Source organism: Bos grunniens, chromosome 3 (genome assembly GCF_055505025.1).
Source record: "Bos grunniens cultivar Pamir isolate PY7600 chromosome 3, Bosgru_T2T1.0, whole genome shotgun sequence".
Lineage (NCBI taxonomy): Eukaryota > Metazoa > Chordata > Mammalia > Artiodactyla > Bovidae > Bos > Bos grunniens.
In genome coordinates, this window is record NC_141167.1 from 105,101,234 (window position 1) to 105,118,963 (window position 17,730).

Genomic DNA, 17,730 nt, shown 5'->3' on the forward strand with positions numbered 1-17,730 from the left:
GTGAATTTTACTTCAATTAAAAAAAAAATCAACCAGTTTCTAAAGGTTAGCTGCAAAGTGAAATCTGAAATTTTATCAATAAACTTTTCATACTGTTATTTTAAAATCCACTGTCTTATACTCTGACAGTGGATTTTACCCAAGCAGGGTATTTTTACATCATGTATTGATCATCTGAAAAATTCTGATCCACTAGAGGTCTATGGGGTCGCACAGAGTCAGACACAACTGAAGTGACTTAGCAGCAGCAGCAGCAGAGGTAAATTTCAAATGCCAATACAGTTCATTATTTTATATATATATATATATATTTTTTTTTTTAATCACATTTGTCCATACCACAACCACTCTCATCAGAAAAGTATTTAAGTCCTAGACACTGTCAAACTCATGGTTTAATTTTTACTTGAATTTTATCATGAGGCACAAATACATTTAGGTGCTTTCCTTGAAAAATTTCAAGAATATGTCTGCCAAAAACCTAAATCTAAAGAGCATAGTTCACAGATTATTCTTTTCTTTTTTTAAAACTTTTTTAGGCCAGGCCATGTGGCATGGGGAATCTTAATTCCCCAAGCAGAGATTGAACCCGTGCCTCCTGAATTGGGAGACGCTTTCACCACTGGACTACCAGGGAAGTCCTGGATCAATTAACAAGTAAAAACAATGTTCTATGAAGAAAGCAGCTAGGTAGCTTGCAACCTGATTGCACTATTCCTTGAGGTAACCACTGTACCTCAATATGTAGCAAAAGTGCTTTATAAGGATTTCTCACTTTATCACACAAAATATTTGAAACCCATGTTCTGAAAAGTCATGATTAAATAAAATTTATTTTTATTGCTTCAAAAACATTGCTATCAAGAACATTCTTAAGTGAAACAAGATTTTTTAAAAAAAATCTGCAAATTTAAACTGCATGGCAATGAAGAATGACTACTAGAGTACAGTTTAGTGCCACTGTGTTGATTCATCATACTAAGGCATCACAGCAGTTTCACTCACCACTGCTTCTGGATCATCAGTGCAAATGTCAACAAAGGGAAAAAGGCAAAATAATGCCTCTGTATTACTGTGAAACAGTTTTCATCATGAGACTCCCTGTAAGGGTCTCAGGGATCTCCAGGAGTCTGTAGACCACACTTTGAAAACTCTTGGCCTACTCTAACTAACCCATTACTTTAATAGGTAACCTATTAATTCATACTATTTTTCAGGTTTAATGCAAACTCCTTGGCAGCAAACCTCTCTTCTTTCTTTGTACTTCCCTTATTACCCACTACTATGAAATGCCCTGACAGACCATGAAAGTACTGTTATTGCTTAACCAACTCCAAATGGTACTTTCCTTCACCTAACTCATATCAGCTACGTCAATGGACCTCTTCCCACTATTCCTCACACTACAAAATCTCATTCCTAAAAACCTAAGATGATTAATTCTTCTAGCCTATTTTAATTACTTCCCTTTTGATTTCCAGAACTTGCTTTCTAGCTCACTTTTCCAGGAAAAAACAAAAACAACAGACTCTTGATCTAGAAGTCTGAAAACTTTTTCTGTAAAGGGCCAGATAATAAATATTTTAGACTCTGTGGGCTAACTTCTCAACTCTGCTGCTGTAAGCAAAAGTGTGTAACTGTGTTCTAATAAAACCTGATTTATAAAAACAGGCAGTAGCTGTAGTTTCTGACTGACTTCTGATCTAGGCTCTTCCAACATATAGGTTAATCAACCCAGTGTAACACAAAAGATGCCAAAAGTTTAAAAAGAGGTAGTTACTGACTGGCTAAAGAAACTAATAGGAACATTGAAAACAGTATACCCAAAACCAATAGAAAGGAATATTAGTAACAGCTGCTAACATTCACTGAGCTCTTATTATTTGCTAAGCACTTTCATGCACTGGAGAAGGAAATGGCAACCCACTCAAGTGTTCTTGATGGAGAATCCCAGGGACGCAGGAGCCTGGTAGGCTACACAACTGAGCGACTTCACTTTCACTTTTCACTTTCATGCACTGGAGAAGGAAATGGCAACCCACTCCAGTGTTCTTGCCTGGAGAATCCCAGGGACGGGGGAGCCTGGCGGGCTGCTGTCTATGGGGTCGCACAGAGTCGGACACGACTGAAGCGATTTAGCACCAGTGCTAAGTGCTTTACAATGCATTATCTCATTTAAATCCTTTAAAGGAGGGCTTTAATAATTTAAGTAATTCTCCTTTTACACAAGAGAAAACAAAGACAGCTAAGTAACTTTTCAAGGTCTTAGTCTGTAAATAGCTAAGCCTTAGTCTGTAAATATATAAGACCTGTGTTTGAGGTCTCTCTTACTGCAAGCCCATGCTTCTAATCATCAAACTATTCTATCTTTCCAAACTGTTAAGACAGTAATTCTAAATAAAAGCAGACACACTGTCATTGTTTACCTGTTGAGTTTAGTACACAACCTTGACTCACATCCTTGAATGAAGAGCCTACATGACCTAGTCTTAGATGATACACTGTTAGGTCTAACAATATACACCAAGGACCATAAAGACTCCTACGTTTGAATGTGACAGATTACGATGTCCTGCCTAAAAACAAAACTGATGAATAGGAGGTAAGCAGCCCTCTCCCACTGTCATCTTATAATAAATCAGCCCAAATATATTATTTTATACTAATATATTTTATAAAAATATATTATAAAGAATTATAGTAAATCAGTTTAAAAGTTCTGATATATACCAAAGAGAGGCTGACAGACATTAAAAAAGTTAAAATGAAGGAGACAAGAGGTGGTCAAAAGGCATATTTTACACACTCTTCAAAACTACTCTTCAGTCACTCCTAAATAGTAACTAGAGCCTTTGGGAATTAAGAAAAAAATCTTTCCTTTAATAGAATCTGTTAACTTATGCCTCATTGATTATAGGAGTATGTCAAGGCTGTATATTGTCACCCTGTTTATTTAACTTCTATGCAGAGTACATCATGAGAAATGCTGGACTGAAAGAAGCACAAGCTGGAATCAAGATTGCCGGGAGAAATATCAATAACCTCAGATATGCAGATGACACCACCCTTATGGCAGAGAGTGAAGAGGAACTCAAAAGCCTCTTGATGAAAGTGAAAGTGGAGAGTGAAAAAGCTGGCTTAAAGCTCAACATTCAGAAAACGAAGATCATGGCATCTGGTCCCATCACTTCATGGGAAATAGATGGGGAAACAGTGTCAGACTTTATTTTTTTGGGCTCCAAAATCACTGCAGATGGTGAGTGCAGCCATGAAATTAAAAGACGCTTACTCCTCGGAAGGAAAGTTATGACCAACCTAGACGGCATATTCAAAAGCAGAGACATTACTTTGCCAACAAAGGTCCGTCTAGTCAAGGCTATGGTTTTTCCTGTGGTCATGTATGGATGTGAGAGTTGGACTGTGAAGAAGGCTGAGCACCGAAGAATTGATGCTTTTGAACTGTGGTGTTGGAGAAGACTCTTGAGAGTCCCTTGGACTGCAAGGAGATCCAACCAGTCCATTCTGAAGGAGATCAACCCTGGGATTTCTTTGGAAGAATGATTGCTAAAGCTGAAACTCCAGTACTTTGGCCACCTCATGCGAAGAGCTGACTCACTGGAAAAGACTCTGATGCTGGGAGAGATTGGGGGCAGGAGGAGAAGGGGATGGCAGAGGATGAGATGGCTGGATGGCATCACTGACTCGATGGATTTGAGTCTGGGCGAACTCTGGGAGTTGGTGATGGACAGGGAGGCCTGGCCTGCTGCGATTCATGGGGTCACAAAGAGTCGGACACGACTGAGCAACTGAACTGAACACTGATTATATAACTATCTAACCATAACATTATCCCTACTAATCTGCTTCCCAGTACAAAAGAGAAAAGTTACAAGTTAAAGACTGCAAAAAGATATTCTATGAAACCTATCAGTCTAATAAGCAAGCATCACATAGAATTAAAACAATATCATATTTACACACCTGTAAAATGGCTGGTTCCCATGGAGGGGATTACAAAGTAATAGTGTAAGAGGATAATATTAACTCAAAAACGCAATTATTACCTCTAAGAACTAGGGAATCCCACAACTCTGAATGAATCTTTCTCAAGCCTCTATGTTTGAGCTAGGCTGGTCTCTGTTGCTATTTTGTCTTCTAGTATTCAACTAACAGTGGGGGTGGGGGGGAATCTCTCTTAATTCAAAAGAGACATTTGGAAGAGTAGACCTCAGCTACTTGTGGTGGGGAAATAACTGAGGGCAGACTAGGGAATAAGCAGGCTAGCCACTCTGCTAAGTCCCAACCAGCAACCCTCAAAGTACAAATTCATATGCACCTCCTAACACTTGCACCAAAACTTACGTATCAAAGAGAAAAATATACACAGTATACTAAAATATTGTTGCTTGTGAAAACTTGGCAAGAACACAAATTCATGAGCTATAATACAAAGAATCAAAAGACTCCAAACTGTCTGGTGGTCAGAGGTTAAGAATCCACCTGCCAAAGCAGGGGACATGGATTCGCTCCCTGGTCCAGGAAGATTCCGCATGCCATAGTGCAACTAAACCCGCAGGCTGTGACTACTGAAGCCCGCACACTCTAGAGCCTGAGCTCCAGAAGAGAAGTCAGTGAGATGAGAAGCCCACAAACTGCAACTAGAAAGCAGCCCCCGCTTGCTGCAACTAGAGAAAGCCCATGCGCAGCAACAATGACGCAGCACAGCCAAAAATAAATAAAATTTTAAAAAGAATCAAAAAGACTGAATTAAGCAGTTTCCTCTAGACTGCAACAAGACAAACCTTATTATAGGATGTCGTGTCCAACTCTTTGCGACCCTAAGGACTATAGCCCCCTAGGCTCATCTGTGCATGGGAGTCCCCAGCTAAGAATACTGGATACTGGACGAGGGTCGACATGCCCTCCTTCAGAAGACCTTCCCCACTCAGGGACTGAATCCACATCTCCTGCATGGCAGGAGGATTCTTTATCCACTGACCCACCTGAGGAGCCCCTATTACAGGATAAACTAGTTCAAAAGTTCTCTCACTCCAAACTCTCCTTATCTACTTACTGCACATCAGCACTATCATTCCAAATAGTCAGGCAGGAGCAAAAATAAACTTACATAAAATGACTGGCTGGACCAGGTCTTGACTGCAGCATGCGGGATCTAGTTCCCTGACCAGTGACAGAACCAAGGCCCCCTGCGTTGCTAGTGTGAAGCCTTAGCCACTGGACCACCAGGGAAGTCCCAGTATGACATTCTTTTATTCACTAATATACTTTATTTCACATTTCCATTTAACACAAGAGCTGTTCATATATATGTAACACATCTAAGAAGCACATAAAGAGAAATTAAGAAAAAAGGAACAGTGGTAAGTTGAAATATAATTTCTAAATGAGCTCTTAATGACCAATGAAAGATACAATCATGCCAACTGAATTCCAAAACTGTAACACTTGCAATATCTGGAAGCTTAGATCTTTCCTTTTTTCTCCCTTTCAAGAACTATTTGACCTTCTCTTTGAACAACCCTAACTGCAGCAGATGGCAGGGGGAGACTACTGCATTTTTATAATGTACTAAATAAAACAACAACAAGAAATAAAGAAAATATGGGGGGGGATTCAAAGGAAAAGCTAATATATAATTTGCTCTGTGACACAGCCTTTTGCTTCTCCTTAAGAGCACCTCCCCTCCACCCCATACTCTTGGCAATCCTGAATGATTTGAAACAGTTTCGAAAAAAGTATCTAACAAATTACAGCTGTTAATTCAGGAGGCACTTCTCCTCCAGTCACCCCTCTTCCTCACACACACATACCTCTGCACTGGGACAAGAAGAAGAGTCAGAACAAACTGCTTCAAGTCCCAAGAGCTACACCTCACTAGGAACATGGTCACTACCACCTGGACAGAGAAGCTCTCATTGTGCCACAACAAAAGTATCTTTTTAAAAAAATAAGGATGGCTAGGAAAAAAGTGTGTATTTATATCAAAAGGGTATTTTTCTTGCTCTAAGCCTTCCCCTTTTCCTGGTCCATTAGCCCAAATAAGCAGAGATGACGCAGACTTCCTTATATAATAGTCCGTGATTTCCTAGACTGCAGGCCTTTCCCTTTGTGTTCTGTATACACTTACACACGCGAGCGCGCGCACATTCTCATTGCTTCGCAGCCCCTGGCATGATGCCAGCACTCAGTCAGCTGGTCGACTCCATTCACAGAGCAGGGTTGGAGCTGACATGGAAGGGGGGGGGGGTGGGTAGTGAGGGTAAGGGGGAGCTAGAACCATCACTGCTATAGACAAAAGAAATTTTAAAAAAGAAAAAGAAGACCTTAACATAACATTCCTCTCACAGCTTCAGCTCAAAGAAAACTAGAATCCAGAAACCATTACAAAAAGCAAAAAGATGAAGCAGAGGGGTTGAGAATCCAAATCAAAAGGGGCTTTGTATGAGAACAATTATTCCGCAACAAATTTTTTAAAAGCAATGGTATTTATTACTTCAATTCCATCAGAAACCTCAGCATATCTAACCTTCTACATATAGTGAGGAAAAGGTTGTGAAGAATTCAGTTTCTGCTTTTAGAAAAAGAAAGAAGGGGGCTGGGGCAAGACAGTTAAATGTACTTACAGGTATACATTTTTCTGCTCCCTCCTCTAGCTGCCAGGAAAGCTGGAGACAAGAAAGGGGGGGAAACAGAAAAAGGAGGGAAAAAAGGAATAAGAGATGGGTTTAGGTTTTTGTTTTGTTTTGGGGGGAGGGGGGAGAGGTTCCCTTTCTCTCTTCTATCGTAAGAGAAGCTCTTTCTATAGCACAGGGGCGGCCCCATACGTGCCAGCCCCCTTGAGAGACCTGCACAAACCCGGTTTCCAAGCGGGCACTGCCCTGCCAATCACATGGCGTACTGTTATATTAAACAAAAGAAACAGGGGGATGCTTACTTTTACCCATGATGCCTAGCGGGGGCAGGAGCGGGGGGGGGGGAGAAAAACCAGTTGTAGCCGGTTTGTAACCTCAGGACATGGATTATCTCTTAATTTTTAAAAGTCATTTGTGGTACAAAAGTCAGTCAGTCTCCCCACCCTAACTATCACCCCCATTATTCTGGCCTAGTGCCAAACTCTGCCTTCATTCATGAGAGCTAGTTTCCTCTCAAATCATGATGCTTTAACTGTTTAGTTTCCAAAGCCAACATCCAAGACAGGAAATCAAAGCATCAACACCAAAACATATTCCAAATTACAAAAACAAAGAAATATTGCCAATGAAGCTCCTTTTCTTTATCCCTTATTGCTAGTGCTAGGAAAAAGACACTGATAAGACTGTAGATGTACTCACTGAAGATTTTTTTCCTGAAGTTGTCTCACAGGTATTTACCCCTATCAACTACCACCACTCAGAACAGTTGAATTCACATTTAACAAAAATCATATAGCAAGGTTTCACACTGAAGGAGTCATAACAGTATATACAAACTCTATAAAAAATGGCTAAGTCCTTATATTGTATATTTTACAACAGTTTCTCCTAATGAACATTTCTTTTCCTGTTTTCGAACAAATCTCCCCAATCACTTTATAAGGAGTTTTTATTTCCCAAAAGTACTGATTAGGGGTCAGAAAGTGGCAGGGAAGAAACCCAAGCAAACCAAGGAAGAGCTAAAGCAGTGATAATTGTTTTGGAGATCTATTGGCTGAAGGACATTTACTTTCAGATCTTTGTTTCAGGAAATAAATTCTTTATAAACAGTTAACAACGAATAATGGGAGCAGGGGAGAGATTTTCTTACTTTTCAACTGATATCAATTTATCACCCAAGTACCTGCCTCATTTGGGTCTCTGAAAGTCAAATCATAACTGTGGTTAGTCCACCAAAATCTCTCACAAAACCTTTGCTTTGTCCAAATAGTAAAGCTTCTAGAGTCTAGAGAATATAGAGAAAAATAATCAACACTCTACCCAAAAATATTAATTTGTAAATAAAAGTCCTGAACAACCTAATATTACCTTCAATTTTCAGAAAAGGAATACTGACTGAACTAAACCTGAAGTAGGTAATATTGACCACTGGTATAAGGCATTCAATAATCCACAAACTATAAAGGAAAACCCTACATCTAAATCAAGCTAAGCTTCGAGTGGCTGACGCTGTACCATCTCAGTCACAGTAAGTTGTACTTAATAGGAGTCCATCAGAGGTCTCCAGGTCTAGAACACTATCATTTTAGGAGATAAAGGAAAATATGATGTCTGTGATAAATAGGGCAACGAATATAATCAATTTTCCTCTTACTCAACACATTTCCACCAGAGACCAACTATGAATTGCAAACTGAAGTTCACTAGCTCCATGTTTAATCAGGGTAGGAAAGACTGTCTATCTTTTAACAATCACTCAGAAAGCGTGCCCATTTAAGCCCACACATTTGATTGCATTTAAACACTGGTCAATTTTTATCAGTCTTTAAGATAATATAAAAGGCTTACGATACAGTTAAGCTGTCAGGAGTGATTACCACTGCTGCTGTGCTGTGTCGAGTCCTGTTTGGCTAGCTGTTTGTGACTCCATTAGCAAAGAATTAACTTTCCAACATTATACAGGCTAAGACAGTATACTATGCTTACTACAATGCCTGTCTTTATATTAAACTGATTAGTAGTCCAGAGATACCAGAGATGCTCAAACCAACAGGTATTTTTCTTCAAGATCCTCAAAAGTTAAGAATTACATGGTTAAAAAAAAAACAAAAAAACTACATGGTAGCAACTTCCCTGGTGGTCCAGTGGCTAACACTCAGTTCAGTCGCTCAGTCATGTCCGACTCTTTGTGACCCCATGGACTGCAGCACGCCAGGCTTCCCTGTTCTTCACCAACTCCTGGAGCTTACTCAAACTCATGTCCATCAAGTCGGTGATGCCATCCAACCATCTCATCCTCTGTCTTCCCCTTCTCCTCCCGCCTTCAATCTTTCTCCATGAACCCCATGAACAGTATGAAAAGGCTAACACTCTGTGTTCCCAATTTGGGGTTGGGGGGAGGCGGGGGTTGGGGGGGAGTGGAGGGGGTGGTGCGAGTTCGATCCCTGGTCAGGGAACTTGGTCTCACATGCCACAATTAAAAGCTTGCATGCCACAACTAAAGATCCTTCATGCTGCAATGAAGACTGAAGACTCCGCATCCCACAACTAAGATTTAAAACTGGACGTACCCAAATTAAAAACAAACAAACAAAAAAAACTATACGGTAGCTAGTGACCCTGCTCTTTTCAACTAAATCATCATCATCCAAAACCAAAAGTATTTCATTGTATGAGCTGAAAATTGTAAACTTAGCAATACTCCTTGGCAAATGTTATTCAAGTTGTGATGCTCTGAAGAATATAAAATTCTTTAAAAAAAAGAAAAGATTTAACATTCACTGAGCATTTAATACACTGAATATTTAGATAATCCACACAATAACCCAGTAGAGTGAGATCCTTTTCCCGTTTTATAGATATGGAAACTAATTTGGTAAAATTAATAAATTTGAATGAAGTCACTCATCCAGCTAACTCATTCAGTAGATGCTGGCTCCAATGCCCACACTTGATCCACTACAGCATGATGACTTGGCTATTTCTTGGCCAAAACTCAAGAGCCCAGTTCACTGCGCTTGCTGTGCCATCCATTCCCTGCACTAAAGGAAGTATCAATCAAATACAACTGAAGTAACAAATACAAACTCTTTTACAAGCACTTATAATTTCTACTCCTAGAAGATTTCATGCAAGACTTCTCGAGAAAGGCTAATAAGCATATACAATCTAGATATGTGAAAGAGATCTGATAGATAAATGTCTGGGAGGGTCAAATCATAAAGGGTAATCATTATGAGGAAAGAGGTGATTATCTTTCTGGACTCAGGAAACAGGATTCAAATAAATAATAACTAAAAGTCTTCTTGAAGGTACTCCTAAAAGACAAAAATGAACTTCATAGAACCAATATCAGAATTGGTTCGCAGCAATATCAGAAACGAATTCACAAAAACCACACAGTTACCCCATCTTTGCACTTCACAAATTTTATAAGTAGTTTGCTAAAGTTTTTGTGCCAGTTTTTAATATATGTCTTTGAGCTCAGAGAACAAGTGCATTAAAGTAGGAACCACTACTAAAGTTAAAAAATAAAATTTAAAAAACTTAAAAATCTTAACCTAATTCTAAGATTATTTTATATAAAATTCACAAGTTATTTATTGGTATCAAAAACAAAAAGCCAAGCTAAAGTATCCAGCGGTTAGTCCTCTCCTGCAAACTCTGTATAGTTCCATTTTCAGTGAGTCTATTCTATTTGGAAAAATCAGCTCATGACATTTCAAAATCACCATTACAACAACAAACAGATCAAAGAACAGCAGAACCCTATGCATATGATCAATAAGCTCCCATTTTTTAAATTAAGTGTAGAAAAGTTCAACTAATCAAAAGTTAGTTCTGAGGAGATGGGAGTTCTCTACATATTTAGAAATAATACAGCATGCAATCAACAGTACTGCAAAGAAAATGATTTTGCTATCCCAAGCTTGATGCACAAATTGGGAATTAATTCCAAAATAATGTATTGAGTCTCTAAAAACAGATGATTTGCGCTCAGTAGGTAAAACAGAATAATGCCTATTTGAACAGGGGGAAAAAATCAGTCTTCAATATTTGAGAGTTATAAATTAGTGACTGATTGATACTGAAGTATCTACCACTAATTGGGAGAATGTATTTATTAAAAACTGGGTGAAAGTCAAATAAAAACTAAGTACACTGCCTTATAAAGTAGAATATGGACTGGGTCTGATACAGGAACAGAGGAAATAAGAACAAGGCTTCCTGTTCTGAGATAGTATTTAAATTAAGGAGTATTGTCTCCCCGCCTCCCCCCGCCCCCCACAAAGTAATATTCCTTAATGTGTTCACTCCTGGACTTATAGGAAATAAAATTATTGTAGAGGGAATTCCCTGGTGGGTTAGGCCTTGGCACTTTGACTGCCAGGGCCTGAATTTAATTCCTGGTCAGGGAACTAAGATCCCACAAGCCATGGTGCAGCCCAAAAAAAAAGTTTGAGAGACTTTTTTTTAAAGAAGAACGGCCAAAAGCCTTCTATTGTTCAAGTATTAAAAATAATTTTTAAATTACTGCTATACCCTACTCTCAATGACTTAATCACCATATGCATGCTTATCACTCAGTTGTGTCTGACTTTTTACGACCCCATGGACTGTAGCCCACCAGGCTCCTCTGTCCATAGAATTTTTCAGGCAAGAATACTGGAGTGAGTTGCCATTTCCTCCTTCAGGGGATCTTCCCAACCCAGGAATCGAACTGGTATCTCCAATGCAGGCAAATTCTTTACCACTGAGCCACTGGGGAAGCCCTTTTAAAAATCACCATATAAAAGAAGTAAATTATATCAACCATTTTACCTCTCATGAGACATAAAATGTTCCTAAGCCAGTCTTTTCTACGAGTGTGGTTTACCTTCCCAAGGACACTAGGGACTTTCACTATCCAGAGGAAAAAGAAACAGGAAAATCACCTAGAGCATTAAGTATTTAATACTTATAAAAGAATGTTTTGGAACCTTCTCTTTCAAAAGACAAAGCAAAAGACAAAGCAGGGATCCACAAAGTAACTACAGTCTCGAATCCCTAACTTATTCTAATCCTTCTATCAGCAGCTTGCTAGTGATTCCTAGTGACCATGCCTAAGAACATCTCATTTCTTAATACTTGACTGCTATTTTCATTCTCTCCTATTTGTTCCTTCCCTGTATCTTTGTTGGGGCACCAAGTTCTTTTCAGACAAATCACTAATGTTCATACATATAAAAATTCAACTCAAGGGACTTCCCTGGTAGTCTAATGGTTAAAATTCCACTGCAGGGGGCATGGGTTTGGTCCCTGGTCAGGGAAATAAGATTCAGCATGTGGCGTGGCATGGCCAAAATAAAAAACAAACCAAAATTCAACCCAAACATCCTAATGTGCTAACACCTGTCATCAGCTAAGTGTCGCTGCAGAAAGAGAGGAAAGTCGCCTTTTAGTAGTCAAATCAACATTTTGTCATAGATTTTCTAAGCACTTGGATTCTTTTTCATCTGGCTTTTTTCTGTTACTAGATATCCACTAGTGTCTCTAGCTTTCAATGGGTAAAGCTCCTAGTCTATGAACACCTTTGCTTAGAGTTTCAGATATTTTACTCTACATTAAGCTTCTCATATTCCACTTCTGTTGCAAAGACTGCTCTTAACTTTATCACTAAGTCACAAACAATGCCCATTATGTGTATGTAGGGCTTCCCTGGTGGCTCAGACAGGCCTGCAATGTGGGAGACCTGGGTTCGATCCCTGGGTTGGGAAGATTCCCTGAAGGGAGGAGCTACCCTATCCACTCCAGTATTCTGGCCTGGAGAATTCCATGGACTGTATAGTCCATGGGGTCACAAACAATCGGACACACTGAGTGACTTTCACTCACTCACTCACATATGTATATGTACATATACACAACACACACACCAAGCTACATTCTACATGCTCATGTTCTACTCAATCTCTGACTTTAAAGAGTCTCCAACCAGGAACAATCTAAGTAAAATAAATTATTGTAGCTACACAATGACTTCCATAAACTTTCAAAATCTATCCTACACTTTAATAATTACCACACTGAATTCCTATGCTCAACAGACTATACTAGAAAACTAGATCTAACTATCCATTTAATTATCAGAGATGGAGAAATCACTTTGGAATCTAGCCTACTGTCCTGGTTGGGCGAGTTCAGAATTCACTTCAATCTGTGACAATCTTGGTACACTTATGAGGCACCAAGATACTACAATTTCAGGATAACCATCTTGTATTACACTAACCAGAAAAATGGAAGCCAATATAAAAGGAAAGATCTTGAAAGAAAAAAGTGGTAAATGGTAAATGTGTGACTGTCGAATTTAAAATAAACTTTCCTTTTATTAAATTTTATGTTATATGTGTTATGTGTGTTAGTTGCTCGGTCGTGTCTGACTCTTTGTGACCCCACAGACTGTCGCCCGCCAGACTTCTCTGTCCATGCAATTCTCCAGGCAAGAATCCAGGAGTGGATTGCCATTCCCTTCTCCAGAGGAACTTCCCAACCCAGGGATTGAACTCTGGTCTCCTGTATCACAGGCAGATTCTTTACCATTTGAGCTTCAGAGAAGTCTGTTTTATTAAATTTTAAGTATCTTCAAAATATGTTCTCTGTATTTTCAACATTAAAATTAACCACCTCAGTATTACTGGCACTTGGGGCCAGATAATTCTTCATTGTAGGACTCTGTCCTGTGCACTGCAGGATGCTTACTCTGGCCTCTACATCGCAGATGCCAGTAGCATCAACACCCCCGGTTTTGAGAACCAAAAATGTTCCCATACAGAGCCCAAATGTCCTGTAGAGGGCAAAATCCTTCCCAGTTAAGAACCACTACATTAGAGCGAACGCCATCCATATGATTTTACCCTCAAGGAGGTCTGTGGCTATTATTACCAACAATCTTAACCTTGCAATTTAACATAAATACTGACAAAGGAAATAAGAAAAGTTAAGAATTCTATCAAATACCTTTAGGAGAAGGGAAGGATAACTAGGAGGAAGCATGAAAAAGGCTGCTGGGTAGAGGTAATCTTCTATATCTCTTATTTAGGTGGTTACCTTATAAAACATGTTCTGTATGTATACTGTATCTCAGGTTAAAAAACAAAACAACCAAACAAAAAACACAACAAAGTTTACCAAAAACACGACAAAATAAAACTGATAGGCAAGAAGCGTGACAGCATTTCCTTGCTTCAATGCTACTAGAAATCAAGTACAAAGGGTATAGAACCAAGACATCTGAGGTGCAGGGAAAGGAGTCCCTAATACTTGATGATGTAATGATTTATTCTTGATTTTAAGATACATGCTGCTGCTGCTGCGTCACTTCAGTCGTGTCCAACTCTGTGCAACCCCAAAGACAGCAGCCCACCAGGCTCCCCTGTCCCTGGGACTCTCCAGGCAAGAACACAGTATTCAAATCCTTCCTTTGGCCACACAGCTCCAATTACTCATTCTTTTTTTTTTTTTAAACCTATAAAGCTTTCTAAGATTGATAATCACATCTGGCATTAGGGTCATATATATCTTTCACTGAGACTTTCATACCTTTGACGCAGTTAAGAATGGCTCTTCAAAAACTCCTCTAACAAGAAAAATCTCTACGTAGCACTAAAGACATCTGCATGAGATTAGGTATGAAACAGAATGGCTCCTAATAGCAAGACAATTGCCTATCCCCAAGCAAAAACCCCACTCAAACAAGAACTGGATTCTCTACTCCAACAAGTAGGGCAAATAAAGGGGATAATCTGAAACAAAAAGGAAAGTAGGTGGGATCATAAAAACTAAACAGCTTCTAAGCCTGAGAGTGGATGAGAAAATTTTCAGATCAAGAAAGCAATTCCTAGTACTGACTAAAATATTAACTACAGTTTAAAAGATCTTTCTATATTCTATTTGTACATCCATAAATTTGAGAAAAAAATGTCATCAGACTAGATATTTAATGCTTCATTGCTTTTCATAATCCAAGACAACTGTATTAAGATCCCTGTTTGAAGGGTTTCTTAGAAAAGAAAAATTCATTAACCAAATATTTCCAGTTAATTAAAAAATACCGTAGCTATGACTTTGAAAACTAAAACAATATATATAGCTTAAAACACTTTTTAAAAGGAAGAAGAGATGAAGAGCACTCAGATCATCTGATTTTGCCCTTTCTGTTTCTTCTAATACGATGAGAGCAGAATAGTACTACATAATGCCAGGAGAATGCGATGAAACAGTTTCCTCAAATATGATTACTTGATTTTCAGTGCTAAATGTCTCAGACTATCCAATTGGGTACAAGGGAAAGATTAGTGTTTCCCAGGGAAATACTGTGAACTACGTAAGTGATTGTGGTGGTGGTTTAGTTGCTCAGTTGTGTTCTGACTCTTTGCAACCCTGTGGACTGTAGCTCGCCAGGCTCCTCTGTCCATGGGATTTCCCAGGCAAGAAAATGGGAGTGGGTTGTCATTTCTTCCTCCAGGGGATCTTCCTGACACAGGGATCAAACTCACATCTCCTGCTTGGCAGGCAGACTCTTTACCATTGAGCCACTGGGGAAACCCCAAATAAGTCATTCAGTTCAGTTCAGTCGCTCAGTCGTGTCCGACTCTTTGTGACCCCATGAATCGCAGCAGGCCAGGCCTCCCTGTCCATCACCAACTCCCAGAGTTCACCCAGACTCACGTCCATCGAGTTGGTGATGCCATCCAGCCATCTCATCCTCTGTCGTCCCCTTTTCCTCCTGCCCCCAATCCCTCCCAGCATCAGAGTCTTTTCCAATGAGTCAGCTCTTCGCATGAGGTGGCCAAAGTACTGGAGTTTCAGCTTCAGCATCATTGCCTCCAAAGAAATCCCAGGGCTGATCTCCTTCAGAATGGACTGGTTGGATCTCCTTGCAGTCCAAGGGACTCTCAAGAGTCTTCTCCAAACACCACAGTTCAAAAGCATCAATTCTTTGGCGCTCAGCTTTCTTCACAGTCCAACTCTCACATCTATACATGACCACTGGAAAAACCATAGCCTTGACTAGATGGACCTTTGTTGGCAAAGTAATGTCTCTGCTTTTGAATATGCTATCTAGGTTGGTCATAACTTTCCTTCCAAGGAGTAAGCGTCTTTTAATTTCATGGCTGCAGTCACCATCTGCAGTGATTTTGGAGCCCCCAAAAATAAAGTCTGACACTGTTTCCACTGTTTCCCCATCTATTTCCCATGAAGTGATGGGACCGGATGCCATGATCTTCGTTTTCTGAATGTTGAGCTTTCAGCCAACTTTTTCACTCTCCACTTTCACTTTCATCAAGAGGCTTTTGAGTTCCTCTTCACTTACTTTGCTCCAAATAATCAAAATTGTATCATGTTGCTCTGAAGTGAAAGCATCTGCACAGGAAAAGTTTGTTCTATAGGCACCCAGTACTATGTCTTTAAGAAACACCAACTATGTTGTAATGGATTCAAATCACCACTTCTGCTGTGTACGTTAGGGGTCCCCAAACTAAATACTTGGCCAAAGTTTAATACACCTAAAAGTAAAAAGGATTACCAAAAAAGATGCCCCTACTTTAGTAACTTTCTATGTCCGCATACTCAAAGACCACATTCCTTTAAAATGCTGCTGCTTGAGACTTCCCTGGTGGTACAATAGATAAGAATCTACCTCCCTGGTCCAGGAAGACTCCAAATGCCTTGAGGAGCAACTAAAGCCCATGCACCACAACTACTGAGCCCGCATGCCATGACTACTGAATCCTGTCTGCCTAGAGCTTGTGCTCCGCAACAAGAGAAGCCACCACAATGAGAAGCCTGTGTATCTCAATGAAGAGTAGCCCCCACTCACAGAGAAAGCCCGCCTACAGCAAGGAAGACCCAGAACAACCAAAAAATAAATAATTTTTAAAAAGAATCAGATGCACTCAAACTTAAAAAAAAAAAAAAAAAGGCTGCTGCTCTGCTGAAACTACCAAAACACCAATCCCAAATCACAGAGCTATTAGTATTTTCTGTCAAATGTGGAGAAGGAAATGGCAACTCATTCCAGTATTCTTGCCTGGGAAATCCCATGGACAGAGGAGCCTGGTGGGCTGCAGTCCATGTGGTCACGACAGAGTCAGGCAAAGACTCTGAGGACTTTGTTGTCCTCAACAACAACAAAGGGTTCCCTCCACCAACACCCTGGGCATCTATATTAGATTTAGACTTACTCAACAAGATGAAATTCTATTGGGCAACCACTTTTAAACCTCCATGAAAATCAGTATCTCTCTGACTTTTGATTAAACTGTTCTTTTAAAAAACACAATCTGGGAAAAACTACGTCCAACTTATTACAAGTATTCACCAAATAGCTTCTCATCTGCTCAGTTATATCACCATTATTCTAGGACCAGAATTCATTTATACTACAGATTGGCCTTTTTCTGTAGAGGCTCAGATAAATATTTTAAGCTTTCAGAGTCTTATCTTTGTTGTGACAATTACCTTTGATATTATAGCAGTGTGAAAGCAGCCACTGACAACATGTAAAGAATGAGTGTGGTTATCTCCAATTAAATTATTTATAAATGCTAAATCACAATTTTGTGTAATTTTCACACGAAATTGAAATATCATGAAATATCCTTCTTTTGATTTTTTGTTTGACTGCACTGGTCTTCATTGCTGCTCTTCTTAGCTGCAGCAAACGGGGCTTGTCTTGTTGCAGGGCACAGGCTCTAGGACTCTAGGGCTTCGGCAGTTGTGGTGCGCAGGCTCAGCTGCCCCATGGCATGTAGAGTCTCCTGTGACCAGGGATTGAACACGTTGTCCCCTGCTTCGACAGGCGGATTCTTAACCACTGGACCACAAGGGAAGATCCTTCTTTTCATTTTTTCCAACCATTTAAAACTATAAGAAGCAATCATAATTCTTAGCTCATGGGCTGGACAAAACACAAGCAACAAGCAGAATCTGGCCTACTTGCCCTTTGTTTGCTGACTTCTGATCTGTAACCTCTCATTTGACTATTAAACATTTCAACTGTACCAAAAAGTGTAGAGAATAATATAACAACCAT

General features: G+C 39.6%; 1 protein-coding gene across 7 annotated transcripts in view; it reads right to left on the bottom strand.

Moving 5' to 3' along the window:
* The window catches only part of GATAD2B (GATA zinc finger domain containing 2B), an 82,685-nt gene that overhangs the window by 46,718 nt on the left and 18,237 nt on the right, over positions 1-17,730 (bottom strand). The window contains exon 2 of one of the 7 annotated variants that reach the window (XM_086392881.1): positions 6,645-6,686. The exons of the other annotated variants lie outside the window; for them this stretch is intronic. The gene's annotated coding sequence lies outside the window, so the exon portion shown is untranslated. The remainder of the gene's footprint in view (positions 1-6,644; positions 6,687-17,730) is intronic. 7 annotated transcript variants of the gene reach the window in all.